At 38.9% G+C, this 16,578-nt stretch overlaps 2 non-coding genes across 2 annotated transcripts; both read right to left on the bottom strand.

The window, feature by feature from the left end:
- Positions 1–2,394: 2,394 nt before the first annotated feature.
- On the bottom strand, positions 2,395–2,501 carry LOC127134227 (small nucleolar RNA R71). Its single transcript, XR_007807981.1, has one exon. It is a non-coding gene; the product is annotated as a small nucleolar RNA R71 (small nucleolar RNA).
- Positions 2,502–16,182: 13,681 nt separating this feature from the next.
- LOC127134226 (small nucleolar RNA R71) lies at positions 16,183–16,289 on the bottom strand. The gene has a single exon (XR_007807980.1). It is a non-coding gene; the product is annotated as a small nucleolar RNA R71 (small nucleolar RNA).
- Between the last annotated feature and the right edge of the window lie 289 nt (positions 16,290–16,578).

Below are 16,578 nucleotides of genomic sequence, written 5' to 3'. Positions count from 1 at the left end.
AAATTCTTCTCTTTGTGCATGTCAAGCAACATGGATGGTGAATCTGGTCGAAGAGATAACAACAAAGAGTCATGGAGCGATTACCATGAAGATCGACAACATGTCAGCTATCAATCTGGCGAAGAATCCGATATCACATGATCGAAGCAAGCACATCGAGATTGATAACGCGAAAATACATCGTATATTTGTCTTGATTTACACTCAAAAATCGTACCACTTTCATTTATATTCCGATTATTTCGCAAGTGTTCGAGTTATTTTTGCAGGTATTTCAATTCTCATGTTTAAATGAGCAAAGTATAGAAAAGGAAGGAAAAGAAGAAGAAACAAAAGAGAAAACAGCAGAAAAGTGGAAAATACAAATCATGTGCATGTGACGACCGTCACAAAGCCTGTCACGATCGTCACATGCCTATCACGACTGTCACAAGGCCAAAAGCAGCGTATTGAATTTGTCAATAGAAGTGATCCACTCGCCCTTATTTCTCGTTCCTCAGCCCACTTTCCCGTGGATTTCTCACTCAACCAAGTCACCCTTATTTCTCTCAACTGCCAAGACCAAATGGAGAATATAAAAGGATGGAAGTTGGAAACCTACAGGCACACTTAATTTTCCTCCCTGAAGCCAGCTTTCAAGAATTTTCTCTGCATTTATTCTCCACAGCAATTCTGTTTTTCTATTTTTTTTCTTTAGCAACATTATTTTTCTTTTACCGCAATTTAGTTACCGTTCCGTTTAGAGTTTCCGTTTTTCATTTAGCCAAAGTAGTAGTTTTCTACATTGGGGAACTACTGCAATTTATTTAATTTAGTTTAAGAAATTATTTTGAGGAAGCAGAATCCTACCGACCTGTGGAGGACTGCTCAAGTACTTCAAGATTCGACATATTCTATTAATCTAATTTCCAGGTTTTTATTCAATTATTATAGTTATTGATTTATTATTATTATTATTATCATGTTTGCTTATTGTTGATATGTTTATGCTTGTCTGTGTTTGCGTTATTTAACATGTCCGGCTAAACTACTGGTATCGGTATGTAAACAATTTAATTAGACGGGATTTAATAATAATCAGTGTAAAACTTCTTTTCTCAAACAATTTTTTTGGCTGTGGTTTTTAATTTAAATTTAATTAACTTTGTCACAAGAGTGAGAAGCTATTTAATACGGTTTTGCCACGAGAGTGGGAAATTAACTAAGGTCAGAACCGACAATCGCGAGAGCGTGAGGGTCGAACTGGATAGTAAAAACTAGACATTGATTTTAAAAACAGCGAGAGCACTTTAAAAGAAATTATAACTTATTTATTTTCAAAAAGTATTTTTAACTTCAAATGGGACAGCGAGAACGTACATTCTGACTTAAAAGTATAGTCCGAGTCAACAATCACGAGAGTGTGAGATAAATCCTTTTAAAAGAGTATTTTATACTGAAAGATATTTGGTACTTAAAATATACACCGGTGACTTATAGAATCCCTGACGATTAATGGGTTGCATACTGATATCCCTTTATTAATATTATCTTAAAACTTAACTTCCTTTAGATTTAATTTTTGTTAAACCGAACCTCTAAGGATCATCTCCTTAGCTAAACATAGTAACATCGATAGTATTAGTTTGACCATCGGTCTCTGTGGGTTCAATATCTTTTAAAACTAAAACGACTAGACTGTGCACTTGCAGTCAAGTACCCGATAGACTATATTCTATATACAGTCACGAGACGTATCAAGTTTTTGGCGCCGTTGCCGGGGACCTAATTTAGTCAAATAGTGTGATTCTTTCGTTGCGCAGTATAGACTAAGGTAAAAACTAATCTCCTTTCCCTTATTTCCCCGATCGTATCTCAAGTACTCGCTCACAAGGCGAAAACTTAGCACCACCAATCGCAGAATTAGAGCGTTTCTTATATTTAAGACGCTGAATACTAGAGTACCAACGAAGGTACGATATTCCCGATATCTTCTTTCCCACTGCTAAACCAGTTGAAAAACCAACCATGGCTACAGTGGAACCACATAATCGTCCTCTTAAGTTCTACGCTACCCCGTCCCAACAAGAACCTCACAGCAACATTGTTGCCCCTGCTATCAATCGAAACGATTTCGAGCTGAAACCCTCATTATTATCAGCCGTCCAACAACATCAATTTGTTGGAAATCTTACGGACGACCCTAATGAACATTTGACCAAGTTTATGCAGTACGCAGACACTGTGAAGGTGAATGGTGTATCTCAAGATACGACAAGACTATGCCTCTTTCCTTTCTCTCTAAGGGACAGAGCTTGGGCTTGGTTGCAATCCTTTCCGTCCAACTCGGTTACAACATGGGAAGAACTAAAGAACGTTTTCTTATCCCGATATTTTCCGCCAAGCAAAACTACTATGCTGAGAGCTCAAATCAATGAATTTCGATAAAAAGATGCAGAATCTCTCTACGACACGTGGGAGAGATACAAATACATGATGAGGATATGTCCACATCGTGGTCTCAAAGACTGGGTGATCATTCACACATTCTAAAATGGGCTTCTATATAACACAAGCATGACAGTAGACCCTGCCGCAGGCGGTGCACTTATGGACAAGCCATAAAACGAAGCCTATCAACTCATTGAAAACAGGGCCCAAAACTATTGCCAATGGGGAGGTGAAAGAACTCCATTAGAAAAGTCCCAAAAAAAGTGGAACGTACGAAATCAGTAGCCTTGACCATGTCCATGAAAAGGTAGATACCCTTGTTCAAAAGTTAGACAACTTGACCATACCACCCGCAGCCATCGTGGCTGCCGTGACTCTAAACTATGAGTTATGTGGAACTCTTGGACACACTGCACCAGAATGTCAGATATTAGCAGGAGTCCCCACTGATCAAGTAAATTACGCACAAGGAAATCCTTATTCGAATACCTACAACCCAGGTTGGAAAAATCATCCTAACTTTTCGTATAAGAATAACAACGCCCTGTATGAAGTATGCATTCATTTTTTGTACATAGGCGCAATGCATGATGGCACATGCTTATAGTGACAATAAAAAACGAAGATAAAAGTATATTTACCGTAGGTATAGCATGAAATACTTATTCCTATGACACTTTACCGTAGGTAAAACATATTATATGTCACAAAAAAAATGTTGTACGTATAAGTATTTCAGATTATACCTACAGTAAATAGACTTTTATCTATGCCTTTTGACTGTCACTATAAGCATGTGTCATACATGTACAAAAAGGAATGCATGAATAGACTGTTACCTACACTTTTTGACTATCACTATAAATATGCGTCATCATTGTTGAATTGTAATTCCTTGTGTCGAAGCAGGTTGTTCGACAGAGCAATGAAGTGTCAAACCACCTAGTGTGTTAAGTAATGTTAGTGTGTCGAAGTGTCGAAGTATGTTGCTTCACACAAGATTTTGACTTATGCCTATTTTAGTAGTGTTATTTATTTTGGGCTTTTATAGTTTTGGGATTTGGCTTGAGGTCCAAGTTAACCTAAATCTATAAATAGAGGGAGTAACCCTTATTCTTGTAATGGGGTGAATAGAGTATTCATAACACTTGCACAGTATTTTGCAGTTATAAAGTGAATAAGAAGTTTTCCACAAGATTTATTGAAATTCTCCATAGGTCTTTGGGGGATTTCCAACATCTGGTATCAAGAGCTCCAGTTCAATCGGTTCGTGGGAAGAAAATCACCATGGCAACGAATCATCCAAACGGGAATTTTCCAGCAAATCTTCTGATTCTCAAGAATAACAATTACGAGAATTGGTGCAAGTAGAAAAAGATTATGTTTTGTTAACAAGATCTTTGGGATCTTGTGAAGGAAGGAGTAACAACGCTTGCAGAAGCCACGACAAATCAAGAAAAGGATGCACATAAAGAATTAAAGAAGAAAGATTATAAAACTCTCTTTATAATCCATCAATGTGTTGATGCAGATAACTTTAAAAAGGCTAGTGATGCAGAGTCAGCGAAAGAAGCATGGGAAATTCAGGAGAAATAGTTTGGAGGCGCAGAGAAGGTGAAAGAGGTGAGGTTACAAACTCATAAAAGAACGTATGAATTGCTTCAGATGGAAGACAATGAAAGCATAACCGATTTCTTCACCAAGGTTACAAAACCGGTGAATCAAATCAAGGTATGTGGAGTAGTGTTGACATCAAGATCTATTGTTGGAAAGATCTTGAGGTCGTTGTCCCCAAAGTTCGACCACATGGTAGTATCCATAGAAGAGTCAAAAGATTTGTCAAAATTGACAAAGGAAGAGATTCAAGGGACGCTTGGATCTCATGAACAAAGAATGACTGAAAGAGCTGCAGGAAATTCGAAGAGTGATATGGCTTTGCAGGCTCAATCAGCAAAAGAAAGAAAAGGCAAAGGAAGCTGGAATGGCAACAAAGGCAGAGGAGGTTACAACAATTTGACTGGTCGAAATCAGCAAGAAGGAAACTGGTCGAATCAGAGAAAACCCTGAAACCAAGGAAACCAAAGAGGTGGTGTTGCAGGTAGAGGAAGAGGTGGTGGTCAAAATCCAGATAAGAGTCACATTCAGTGTTACAATTGTCAAAGGTATGGTCACTATTCTAGTGATTGTCCAAAAAAGCAGAACAATCAAGAAACTTATGCAAAGATGGCGAAACATGAAGAAGAAGAGACCTTACTGATGGTTACAACAAGAGAAGAAGAGAGATTCAAGGACCAATGGTACTTTGATTCAAGATGCTTATCACACACATCTAGAAGAAAAGATTGGTTTGTCAACATAAAGCCCTCAATGAAGAACATGACAACACTCTAGCAACTGAAGGTGTTGGTGATGTTCTGATTATGAGGAAAGAGGGCAAGAGGTCAGTAATTTCAAATGTGTTGTATATACCAGGAATGAAGAGCAATTTGCTCAGCATAGGACAGTTAGTTGAAAATAACTATAAGGTGTCGAATAAAGACAAGATGATGAGAGTTCTCGACTCAAATGGAAGGTTGATCTTGAAGGCTCCAATGTCTTAGAATAGAACCTTCAAGATTGAGCTTAATGTGATGGAGCATAAGTGCCTTGCAACAGTAGCCAACATAGATGAATGGATATGGCATTATAGACTTGGTCATCTCAATTTCAAAGACATCAGAGATTTAAAGAGAAGAAATATGGTTTCAGGATTACCAGAAATCGACATTCCAAATGAAGTGTGAAATTCTGGTGTAGTCAGTATTCAGATGTTCTACTTCAAGTCATGACATCTGATCTAACATTGTAACTAATACAGCAAGATAGTTATTAACCACTGTACTAATATGCACAGGTTCACAGATGTCACGACATCTCATTCTATGTCACCCTAGAATGTATGAACCCCTGGTTATGTGCTTCAGGAAGAAAGACTCAACAGAAGTCAAACCTAGCACTCACTTCAGTTGTTTTCTTCCATAGTTATCAGCATGATGTCTTACTGTTGATTTGAACATCATCTGTTACAGCATTACATGTTTACCTTATTTTATAACTGGCACAATTATAACATGCAAAAGGTAAAAACACAAGTAATTGTTAACCCAGTTCGGTCCAACATGACCTACATCTGGGGGCTACCAAGCCAGGAAGAAGATCCACTATTAGTAGTATCAATTCAGAGTTAAACTCCCCCGTTTACAACTCATCACTTAATCCCTACCCAATGCAATCTATACCTAGGAACTCCTAGATAGAAACCTCCAGTTTCCATTCCTATCACTACAAATACAATGTAATGTGCAAACACCTTGAACTTGCTTCACAGCTTCATTCAAGAACATAATCACTCTTGCCTACAGGCTTTGAGTGACAAACACTCTCAGGTTTACCACTGAGAGACACATGGTAACCTTCCCACAGATTGGGAGGTTTACCTTACACACACCCTTAAAAATTCATTCTAAGAGGCTTACAAAGACTAGATTACAATCAGCTATTTATAACCTAATCACCCAAGTGGATTTGGGCCTTCAGAAATCGCAGCAAACTTCTCCTTTGCTGTTACAACATCAGCAGAAACTTTCTGCTACAAACAAGGTCTTCAATCTTTTAGTTCCTAAAATATCTCCATATTTAGTTCCTAAAATATCTCCATATTTAGTTCCTAAAATATCTCCACATTTAGTTCCTAAAATATCTCAAGACCTCCACAAATAATGCCACATAGGATTCTAACTAATTTCCACATATTAGTGTGCTAACAAATAGGCTATTTGTTAGGTTCCTTAATTGTAGCTTGGTTGTTGGTTTCCTGGATTTTCTCTAAGCTGTTGACTTCCTGAAGAATAGCCCAAGAAAAAGCTGAAACAGAAAACTGAACAACCTACAATTTAGCATATGCTGTCAGGCATGAATGTCACGACATTCAGCTTGACATCAAGGTCCATATGCTGAGTCTGTTTTTCCAGAAAACAGACTGTACAATTTTGCTGACCTGTACATGATCAAAATGACCATACTACAGTAACAGCTTACATTAATAAATGTCAAAGTGTCCATCTTAACATTTACACATTTGGCCTTAAGTTAGTTCTGTTATTCTCTTGAAGAACAAACTAAGTTACATGCTGAAGTATAACAGAACACCACTCTGTCTAATCTTCAGCAGCTGCTTTCAATGATGAATGTCATAACATCCAGTTTGACATTCAGTCAGTAGGCCTTATGCCAGGTCTGGTTCTTCCTTGATAACCAGACTGCAAATAAATACTAAGTTCTAACAGAACTCCTGCTGTTCTATTCCTTAGTTTCTGTTAACAGGTATGAGTGTCACAACATTCAGTTTGACATTCAATAAATCCTGTGTTAGCTAGTCCTGCAGTAACTACAATGTAGTCACACATACATGTTATGACATCAGTCAAGACATTAGTGTTTTACCATATAATGCAGCCAATTAAACACCTACAAACTCCCCCTTTGGCAAATTTTTGGCTAAAACACTTTGATCCCCATAACAGAGTTCATAGCAGCGGAATCACACACCTAGCAGGAAAAATTACTAGCTAATACACTCAGAGTGGCAGCACACTCACACACATGGAAGTTAAATAAAAACTTCACATAGCAGCACACACATATTAGAAGTTGCACCTAAACTTCAACATCAGCTGCAGGGGGGAATCTTCAGATCTGTCATGAGAGTCTGTTGTAGAGACCCACTCTGTTTGTCAGGGGTATTGGTGGTTATTACTCCCCCTTTTTGTCAAAAATGTTGCCAAAGCCAGCAACATAGCCAGAGCACACTGACAAAGTTCCAGACTTGGTTTTACTTCACAGTTCCAACCAAGTTCACATCCACTTGATCTTTACAGTAGGTACAGCCATATCAGATTCCAAGACTTTGAGTCTGACATCTTGATCCACTCCTGCATGAACACTTTCTTGAACTCCAGCAGGCACATAAGATATCTTATGTTAAGACATCACATATGACATCTTGTGAATACTCTGTCCTTTTTGTTAACAAGGCAAACTATCAGCAGTTTAAACCACATAATAGTAGTTTAGTCAGCAGCAGGAGCAAAAACAATTACTAGTTATGGCTACTAGTAATACACACATGCACAAGGGTACTTCTTCTCCCCCTAAATCTGTGCATTCATCAAATAACAGCTGCTGTAACTCCAGCACCTGTACCAGCCAGAATGTCCTACTGGCATATGCTTCCATATTGTCATGACATCCGGTCAGACATTCTTCTGCTCACTCAGCCTTGACACATACCAACTTTATCCCACTAGCTAACAGGTTTCCAAACCTTGTTATCTGAGAACACATAGACCACAAGCTTGATGATTACTTGCAGTGCAAGGACAGAACTCCCCCTGTCATGAACAACCCATTCTCCTCTTGAAGCTTGGAGATCACACATGGGCATATCCAACATCCCAAAGTTGGACCTTCACATACTTCCTGATTCAAAGAAACTCCAGACCACTTGATGAATGGAAAACATAAGACGCATCTTCATGTCTTCAAGAGCACACCCTCTGTTCAACCCTCTTAGCTGAACACATTCACACTCTGTGTCAATCTCTCTTCTAACCAGAACAGAAGACCACTTCACAAGATATTCTAACATCAGCTGGGACATCCTTCATAACAGGACAAGGCACACCATCTGATAGTCTTCAGATATCACTGAGTCACCGGGTTGATCAAGAAGAACCCAGACATACATTGGGACATATACATTTTCATCCCATTACAAGAGATAATCTTCCATAGATAGCTCAGAACTCCTACCACAAGCTCCAAGGGATGAATAGAAAACACCTCCTTCAGTCTTCAACTTACTACTTTTCTGCTCAAAAGTAATTTGTCTCAGACTTTCCTCAAGAATAATCAGCTGCCATATGGATTATCTTGATTCTTCGAACTCACTCCTGAGATAGACCAAATGCCACTGGTTGATTACCTCCTTCATGAATCCTCATATGAAAAGGTCAAATGCTGCTTTTTGACCTCTCCACGTGTATCAGACTTCTCCCAAAGATATTCTGACCTTCCAGGTGAAATTTGAACTTCAAGCCTTTTGAAGTGTCCAATCTTCAACCCTGCAGACCCTTCTATCTTAAGTTGATGTGCCACTTCATCAACCAAGAATCTGATGCTGAACCGAATGTCACAACATTGTGTTTTGTCATCCAGCTGTTGAATTCAGCTCCTTCTTCTGCCACTTGAAAGAACTTCCTCCCTTCACAGAACAAGAGTTCAATGTTTTCATAGACTTGATTGTGGAACCAAGTTTGAGTAAACAACCTCCATCCTGGAAGTTTGCAGTTAAGTCATCCAAGCTCACACCTTGATGAATCCCTGCTTCTTCTCCAAAGACATCCGACACTCTGATGTATGAGTCTTCAGAAGGACCAGTTAGACACTAACCCTTCAGCTTTACCAAGGATTCCACATCCTAAGGCAAGGCTGTTTCCATGATGTCAAGACTGCTGCCACTTGTTCTTGACTTCACAGTGTGCATAAGCTAATGCACTTCCTTACCTAGATCAGAAATAAACTGATCGAAGTAACCACCATCAAGACTATGATGTCTTCTTCTTCTTGTACATACCAAGGCTGGACATGTTTCTTGCCAGGAAACCTTTTCAGAGATCATATGCTTTTGCTGCCACCAAAGAGATAGATCATAAGCCAATGTATTGTCCTTCCTGTGATTCTGCACAGGGTCTTGAAGAAGTGATGTTCCAACATCTTTAAGAACATCAGTTATCTTGAGCTCCAAGAATAATCAATTAAACACTTGCACTTGGCACAAGTAGACATTGATCTTAAATCCTTTCCCAATCATCCCTTCAGATACTTCCACCATAAGAATACTTTGAAAATACTCTTCTTGTGTCAACATCTTCTGCTTGCAAGCACCTAGACAATTTTGAAAGTCTTCCCAGATTAAATTCACCCTTAGGAATGAGAGAGATGAATTCTTCCTTGCAAATGTGTCACACAACCACCAGAACCCATGTGACACAGGTCAACAGCCAACCAAACCCTAGGCTGACCAGACTTGAGGAGGTTAACCAAAACTCCCCTTCAACTTAACAATCATGGATACTCCACACCACTATCCATGCATTGTACACATATGTCTCAACATGACATACACTATCCCTTACCAGTGGCAACTAACTCCTCCAATCACACCAATCAGACTTCAGCTGACCATAAGTACTAGTGAGACAAATATCACCAGTCAATAGTAGATATGCATTGCCAGAGCATATTACCTCAACCGACCTCTGAATCTTCATATTCTCACTCCTAGTAAGAACTGCCACTTCTGAACGTGGTGTTTGAATACCAAGATTCATGGTTATAACCCCCTTAAATGATATCACAGTCAGGTTACCCCATTATTGACTGCCAACATCCAGGAGACTTGTCTTCCAACACACCATAGTACTTCAGGGAACAACTATCCAACCCTGATCAAACTGCAGGGAGACGCCTAACAGCAGGAGATTGCACAATGTCACATCTCAACCAGCTCAACTTCTAGGGATGACCTTCTTGAGCACACACCTAGTTGACCATGCTCTTGTCAACTTAGCACACACAGATGTCTCCTCTTCCAGGTCAGGAGTAGGTTCCAAACAGAATTATCCCATTGTTTGGACCCTAAAAACATCTGCTCTTCAACCAGTAGCTGCATACTTGTTGAACAACATGTTCTAACATCACATAGAACATTGGTTCCACCTCCTTAGAACAAACCTTCCTTGAAGGTCTTCAAGGTCTTCATATACACTACTCAAGAGAGTAAGAGAATCAGTGATTAAGTGACTCTTACCATCCTGAAGTGAGAACGTCATGATGAGTGGACTTGAGGGGACTCAAGTATCTTTGACATCTTCAGTAGATTATGATGAGATCTTGAACACAGCAGCCTTTCATCCACATGAGGGGAAACTACATCAGAGTTTGAGTTTTGCCATGTATTATGCAGCGGAAATCATAATACAACTCAACCTATGAACACACACTTCACCAGATTGGCCTCCAAGACCATACCAGGTTTGAATGTGTTTTAGTACTGGCACAAAGACAGGTACACACCATTCCTGTCATGAACAGTCCATCCACCTACTTCAAGGGACCATTCAGGGAATTACAGAACCTTACACAGGTTCCAGCATCAGTACTAACATAACTCCTTGCCAGCTACCAGAAAGTATCACCCATGGATCTCATCCAGAGACAGAACAGGATGCCTGCTCTGATACCAATTGAAATTCTGGTGTAGTCAGTATTCAGATGTTCTACTTCAAGTCATGACATCTGATCTAACATTGTAACTAATACAGCAAGATAGTTATTAACCACTGTACTAATATGCACAGGTTCACAGATGTCACGACATCTCATTCTATGTCACCCTAGAATGTATGAACCCCTGGTTATGTGCTTCAGGAAGAAAGACTCAACAGAAGTCAAACCTAGCACTCACTTCAGTTGTTTTCTTCCATAGTTATCAACATGATGTCTTACTGTTGATTTGAACATCATCTGTTACAGCATTACAGGTTTACCTTATTTTATAACTGGCACAATTATAACATGCAAAAGGTAAAAACACAAGTAATTGTTAACCCAGTTCGGTCCAACATGACCTACATCTGGGGGCTACCAAGCCAGGAAGAAGATCCACTATTAGTAGTATCAATTTAGAGTTAAACTCCCCCGTTTACAACTCATCACTTAATCCCTACCCAATGCAATCTATACCTAGGAACTCCTAGATAGAAACCTCCAGTTTCCATTCCTATCACTACAAATACAATGTAATGTGCAAACACCTTGAACTTGCTTCACAGCTTCATTCAAGAACATAATCACTCTTGCCTACAGGCTTTGAGTGACAAACACTCTCAGGTTTACCACTGAGAGACACATGGTAACCTTCCCACAGATTGGGAGGTTTACCTTACACACACCCTTAAAAATTCATTCTAAGAGGCTTACAAAGACTAGATTACAATCAGCTATTTATAACCTAATCACCCAAGTGGATTTGGGCCTTCAGAAATCGCAGCAAACTTCTCCTTTGCTGTTACAACATCAGCAGAAACTTTCTGCTACAAACAAGGTCTTCAATCTTTTAGTTCCTAAAATATCTCCATATTTAGTTCCTAAAATATCTCCATATTTAGTTCCTAAAATATCTCCACATTTAGTTCCTAAAATATCTCAAGACCTCCACAAATAATGCCACATAGGATTCTAACTAATTTCCACATATTAGTGTGCTAACAAATAGGCTATTTGTTAGGTTCCTTAATTGTAGCTTGGTTGTTGGTTTCCTGGATTTTCTCTAAGCTGTTGACTTCCTGAAGAATAGCCCAAGAAAAAGCTGAAACAGAAAACTGAACAACCTACAATTTAGCATATGCTGTCAGGCATGAATGTCACGACATTCAGCTTGACATCAAGGTCCATATGCTGAGTCTGTTTTTCCAGAAAACAGACTGTATAATTTTGCTGACCTGTACATGATCAAAATGACCATACTACAGTAACAGCTTACATTAATAAATGTCAAAGTGTCCATCTTAACATTTACACATTTGGCCTTAAGTTAGTTCTGTTATTCTCTTGAAGAACAAACTAAGTTACATGCTGAAGTATAACAGAACACCACTCTGTCTAATCTTCAGCAGCTGCTTTCAATGATGAATGTCATAACATCCAGTTTGACATTCAGTCAGTAGGCCTTATGCCAGGTCTGGTTCTTCCTTGATAACCAGACTGCAAATAAATACTAAGTTCTAACAGAACTCCTGCTGTTCTATTCCTTAGTTTCTGTTAACAGGTATGAGTGTCACAACATTCAGTTTGACATTCAATAAATCCTGTGTTAGCTAGTCCTGCAGTAACTACAATGTAGTCACACATACATGTTATGACATCAGTCAAGACATTAGTGTTTTACCATATAATGCAGCCAATTAAACACCTACAAAGTGTGTGAATAACGTGTGCAAGCAAAGCAGCATAAGAACAACTTCAGTAAGGATGCAAGAAGCAGGTCGAAGGTAATTCTTGAAGTCATATACTCTGATAGATGATTTCAGTCGAAAACTGTGGTCTTACCTGATCTAGAAGAAAAGTGAAATGATCAAGGTATTTTCCAAATTTGAATCTATGGTCGAAAGACAGAGCGGTCGAAAGATCAAGATTTTGAGAACTGATGGTGGTAGAGAATATGTGTCGAAAGACTTCAATGCATTATGTATGAAAGAAGGGATTATGCATGAGATGGTGCCACCCTACACTCCACAGCAGAATGGAGTCGCAGAAAGGAAGAATAGAACCATTATGAATATGGTTAGAAGTATGTTGAAAGGCAAACATCTACCCAAAGAATTATGGGGAGAAGATGTGTCGACTGCGACATATATCCTGAACAGATGTCCGACGAAGAAGCTAGAAGGAATCACGCCAGAAGAATGTTGGTCTGGTGTCAAACCTACCTTGAGTCATCTTAGGGTCTTTATATCTATAGCACATAGACATGTGCTAGATCAGTTGAGAAGAAAACTTGATGACAAGTCGAGTCAGATGATCCTGATAGGATATCATTCGACTAGAGGATACAAGTTGTTCGACCTAGTGAATAAGCAAGTGGTGATCAGCAAGGACGTGATCATAAATGAGCTTAGAGAATGGGATTGGACTGAGAATATCAAGAAAATTCAGTGAGAATCTTTTGTGATGAACCAGCTAGTGAATTCGAAAGAGAAGGTATGCAGGAGAAACACTCAAGAGATTTGAGATGCAAGATTGCAACCCAACTTCGACTCCAGCTGAGCCCAAATTACAAATGTCAAAAGATTCAGATGAAGATGATGTCGACCCAACCCAATATAGAAGACTTATTGGGTCACTTCAATACATGTGTCATACAAGGCCTGACTTATCATACATTGTAGGTATGATGAGTAGGTTCATACAGAAGCCAAAGGTATCACATCTAGCAGCAGCGAAGATGATACTAAGGTATCTGAAAGAAACCCTCGACTATGGCATTTTGTTTCCTACAGCTGATGAAGGAAAAGAATGCAAATTAGTGGGATACACCGACTCAAGTTGGTGTAATGATGTTGAGGATCGAAAATCCACAGCGGGCTATGTGCTTATGCTAGTGGTGCACCAGTTGCTTGGAGTTCGAGAAAAGAGCCAGTAGTGGCATTATCATCGTGTGAAGCAGAATACATAGTTCTTCTCTTTGTGCATGTCAAGCAACATGGATGGTGAATCTGGTCGAAGAGATAACAACAAAGAGTCATGGAGCGATTACCATGAAGATCGACAACATGTCAGCTATCAATCTGGCGAAGAATCCGATATCACATGATCGAAGCAAGCACATCGAGATTGATAACGCGAAAATACATCGTATATTTGTCTTGATTTACACTCAAAAATCGTACCACTTTCATTTATATTCCGATTATTTTGCAAGTGTTCGAGTTATTTTTGCAGGTATTTCAATTCTCATGTTTAAATGAGCAAAGTATAGAAAAGGAAGGAAAAGAAGAAGAAACAAAAGAGAAAACAGCAGAAAAGTGGAAAATACAAATCATGTGCATGTGACGACCGTCACAAAGCCTGTCACGAGCGTCACACCCTGGGTGTCACGATCGTCACATGCCTATCACGACTGTCACAAGGCCAAAAGCAGCGTATTGAATTTGTCAATAGAAGTGATCCACTCGCCCTTATTTCTCGTTCCTCAGCCCACTTTCCCGTGGATTTCTCACTCAACCAAGTCACCCTTATTTCTCTCAACTGCCAAGACCAAATGGAGAATATAAAAGGATGGAAGTTGGAAACCTACAAGCACGCTTAATTTTCCTCCCTGAAGCCAGCTTTCAAGAATTTTCTCTGCATTTATTCTCCACAGCAATTCTGTTTTTCTATTTTTTTTCTTTAGCAACATTATTTTTCTTTTACCGCAATTTAGTTACCGTTCCGTTTAGAGTTTCCGTTTTTCATTTAGCCAAAGTAGTAGTTTCCTACATTGGGGAACTACTGCAATTTATTTAATTTAGTTTAAGAAATTATTTTGAGGAAGCAGAATCCTACCGACCTGTGGAGGACTGCTCAAGTACTTCAAGATTCGACATATTCTATTAATCTAATTTCCAGGTTTTTATTCAATTATTATAGTTATTGATTTATTATTATTATTATTATTATCATGTTTGCTTATTGTTGATATGTTTATGCTTGTCTGTGTTTGCGTTATTTAACATGTCCGGCTAAACTACTGGTATCGGTATGTAAACAATTTAATTAGACGGGATTTAATAATAATCAGTGTAAAACTTCTTTTCTCAAACAATTTTTTTGGCTGTGGTTTTTAATTTAAATTTAATTAACTTTGTCACAAGAGTGAGAAGCTATTTAATACGGTTTTGCCACGAGAGTGGGAAATTAACTAAGGTCAGAACCGACAATCGCGAGAGCGTGAGGGTCGAACTGGATAGTAAAAACTAGGCATTGATTTTAAAAATAGCGAGAGCACTTTAAAAGAAATTATAACTTATTTATTTTCAAAAAGTATTTTTAACTTCAAATGGGACAGCGAGAACGTACATTCTGACTTAAAAGTATAGTCCGAGTCAACAATCACGAGAGTGTGAGATAAATCCTTTTAAAAGAGTATTTTATACTGAAAGATATTTGGTACTTAAAATATACACCGGTGACTTATAGAATCCCTGACGATTAATGGGTTGCATACTGATATCCCTTTATTAATATTATCTTAAAACTTAACTTCCTTTAGATTTAATTTTTGTTAAACCGAACCTCTAAGGATCATCTCCTTAGCTAAACATAGTAACATCGATAGTATTAGTTTGACCATCGGTCTCTGTGGGTTCAATATCTTTTAAAACTAAAACGACTAGACTGTGCACTTGCAGTCAAGTACCCGATAGACTATATTCTATATACAGTCACGAGACGTATCAAGTTTTTGGCGCCGTTGCCGGGGACCTAATTTAGTCAAATAGTGTGATTCTTTCGTTGCGCAGTATAGACTAAGATAAAAACTAATCTCCTTTCCCTTATTTCCCCGATCGTATCTCAAGTACTCGCTCACAAGGCGAAAACTTAGCACCACCAATCGCAGAATTAGAGCGTTTCTTATATTTAAGACGCTGAATACTAGAGTACCAACGAAGGTACGATATTCCCGATATCTTCTTTCCCACTGCTAAACCAGTTGAAAAACCAACCATGGCTACAGTGGAACCACATAATCGTCCTCTTAAGTTCTACGCTACCCCGTCCCAACAAGAACCTCACAGCAGCATTGTTGCCCCTGCTATCAATCGAAACGATTTCGAGCTGAAACCCTCATTATTATCAGTCGTCCAACAACATCAATTTGTTGGAAATCTTACGGACGACCCTAATGAACATTTGACCAAGTTTATGCAGTACGCAGACACTGTGAAGGTGAATGGTGTATCTCAAGATATGACAAGACTATGCCTCTTTCCTTTCTCTCTAAGGGACAGAGCTTGGGCTTGGTTGCAATCCTTTCCGTCCAACTCGGTTACAACATGGGAAGAACTAAAGAACGTTTTCTTATCCCGATATTTTCCGCCAAGCAAAACTACTATGCTGAGAGCTCAAATCAATGAATTTCGATAAAAAGATGCAGAATCTCTCTACGACACGTGGGAGAGATACAAATACATGATGAGGATATGTCCACATCGTGGTCTCAAAGACTGGGTGATCATTCACACATTCTAAAATGGGCTTCTATATAACACAAGCATGACAGTAGACCCTGCCGCAGGCGGTGCACTTATGGACAAGCCATACAACGAAGCCTATCAACTCATTGAAAACATGGCCCAAAACTATTGCCAATGGGGAGGTGAAAGAACTCCATTAGAAAAGTCCCAAAAAAAAGTGGAACGTACGAAATCAGTAGCCTTGACCATGTCCATGAAAAGGTAGATACCCTTGTTCAAAAGTTAGACAACTTGACCATACCACCCGCAACCA

This window comes from Lathyrus oleraceus, chromosome 3 (assembly GCF_024323335.1).
Source record: "Lathyrus oleraceus cultivar Zhongwan6 chromosome 3, CAAS_Psat_ZW6_1.0, whole genome shotgun sequence".
NCBI lineage: Eukaryota > Viridiplantae > Streptophyta > Magnoliopsida > Fabales > Fabaceae > Lathyrus > Lathyrus oleraceus.
This window is presented reverse-complemented; position numbering and strand designations above follow the sequence as displayed.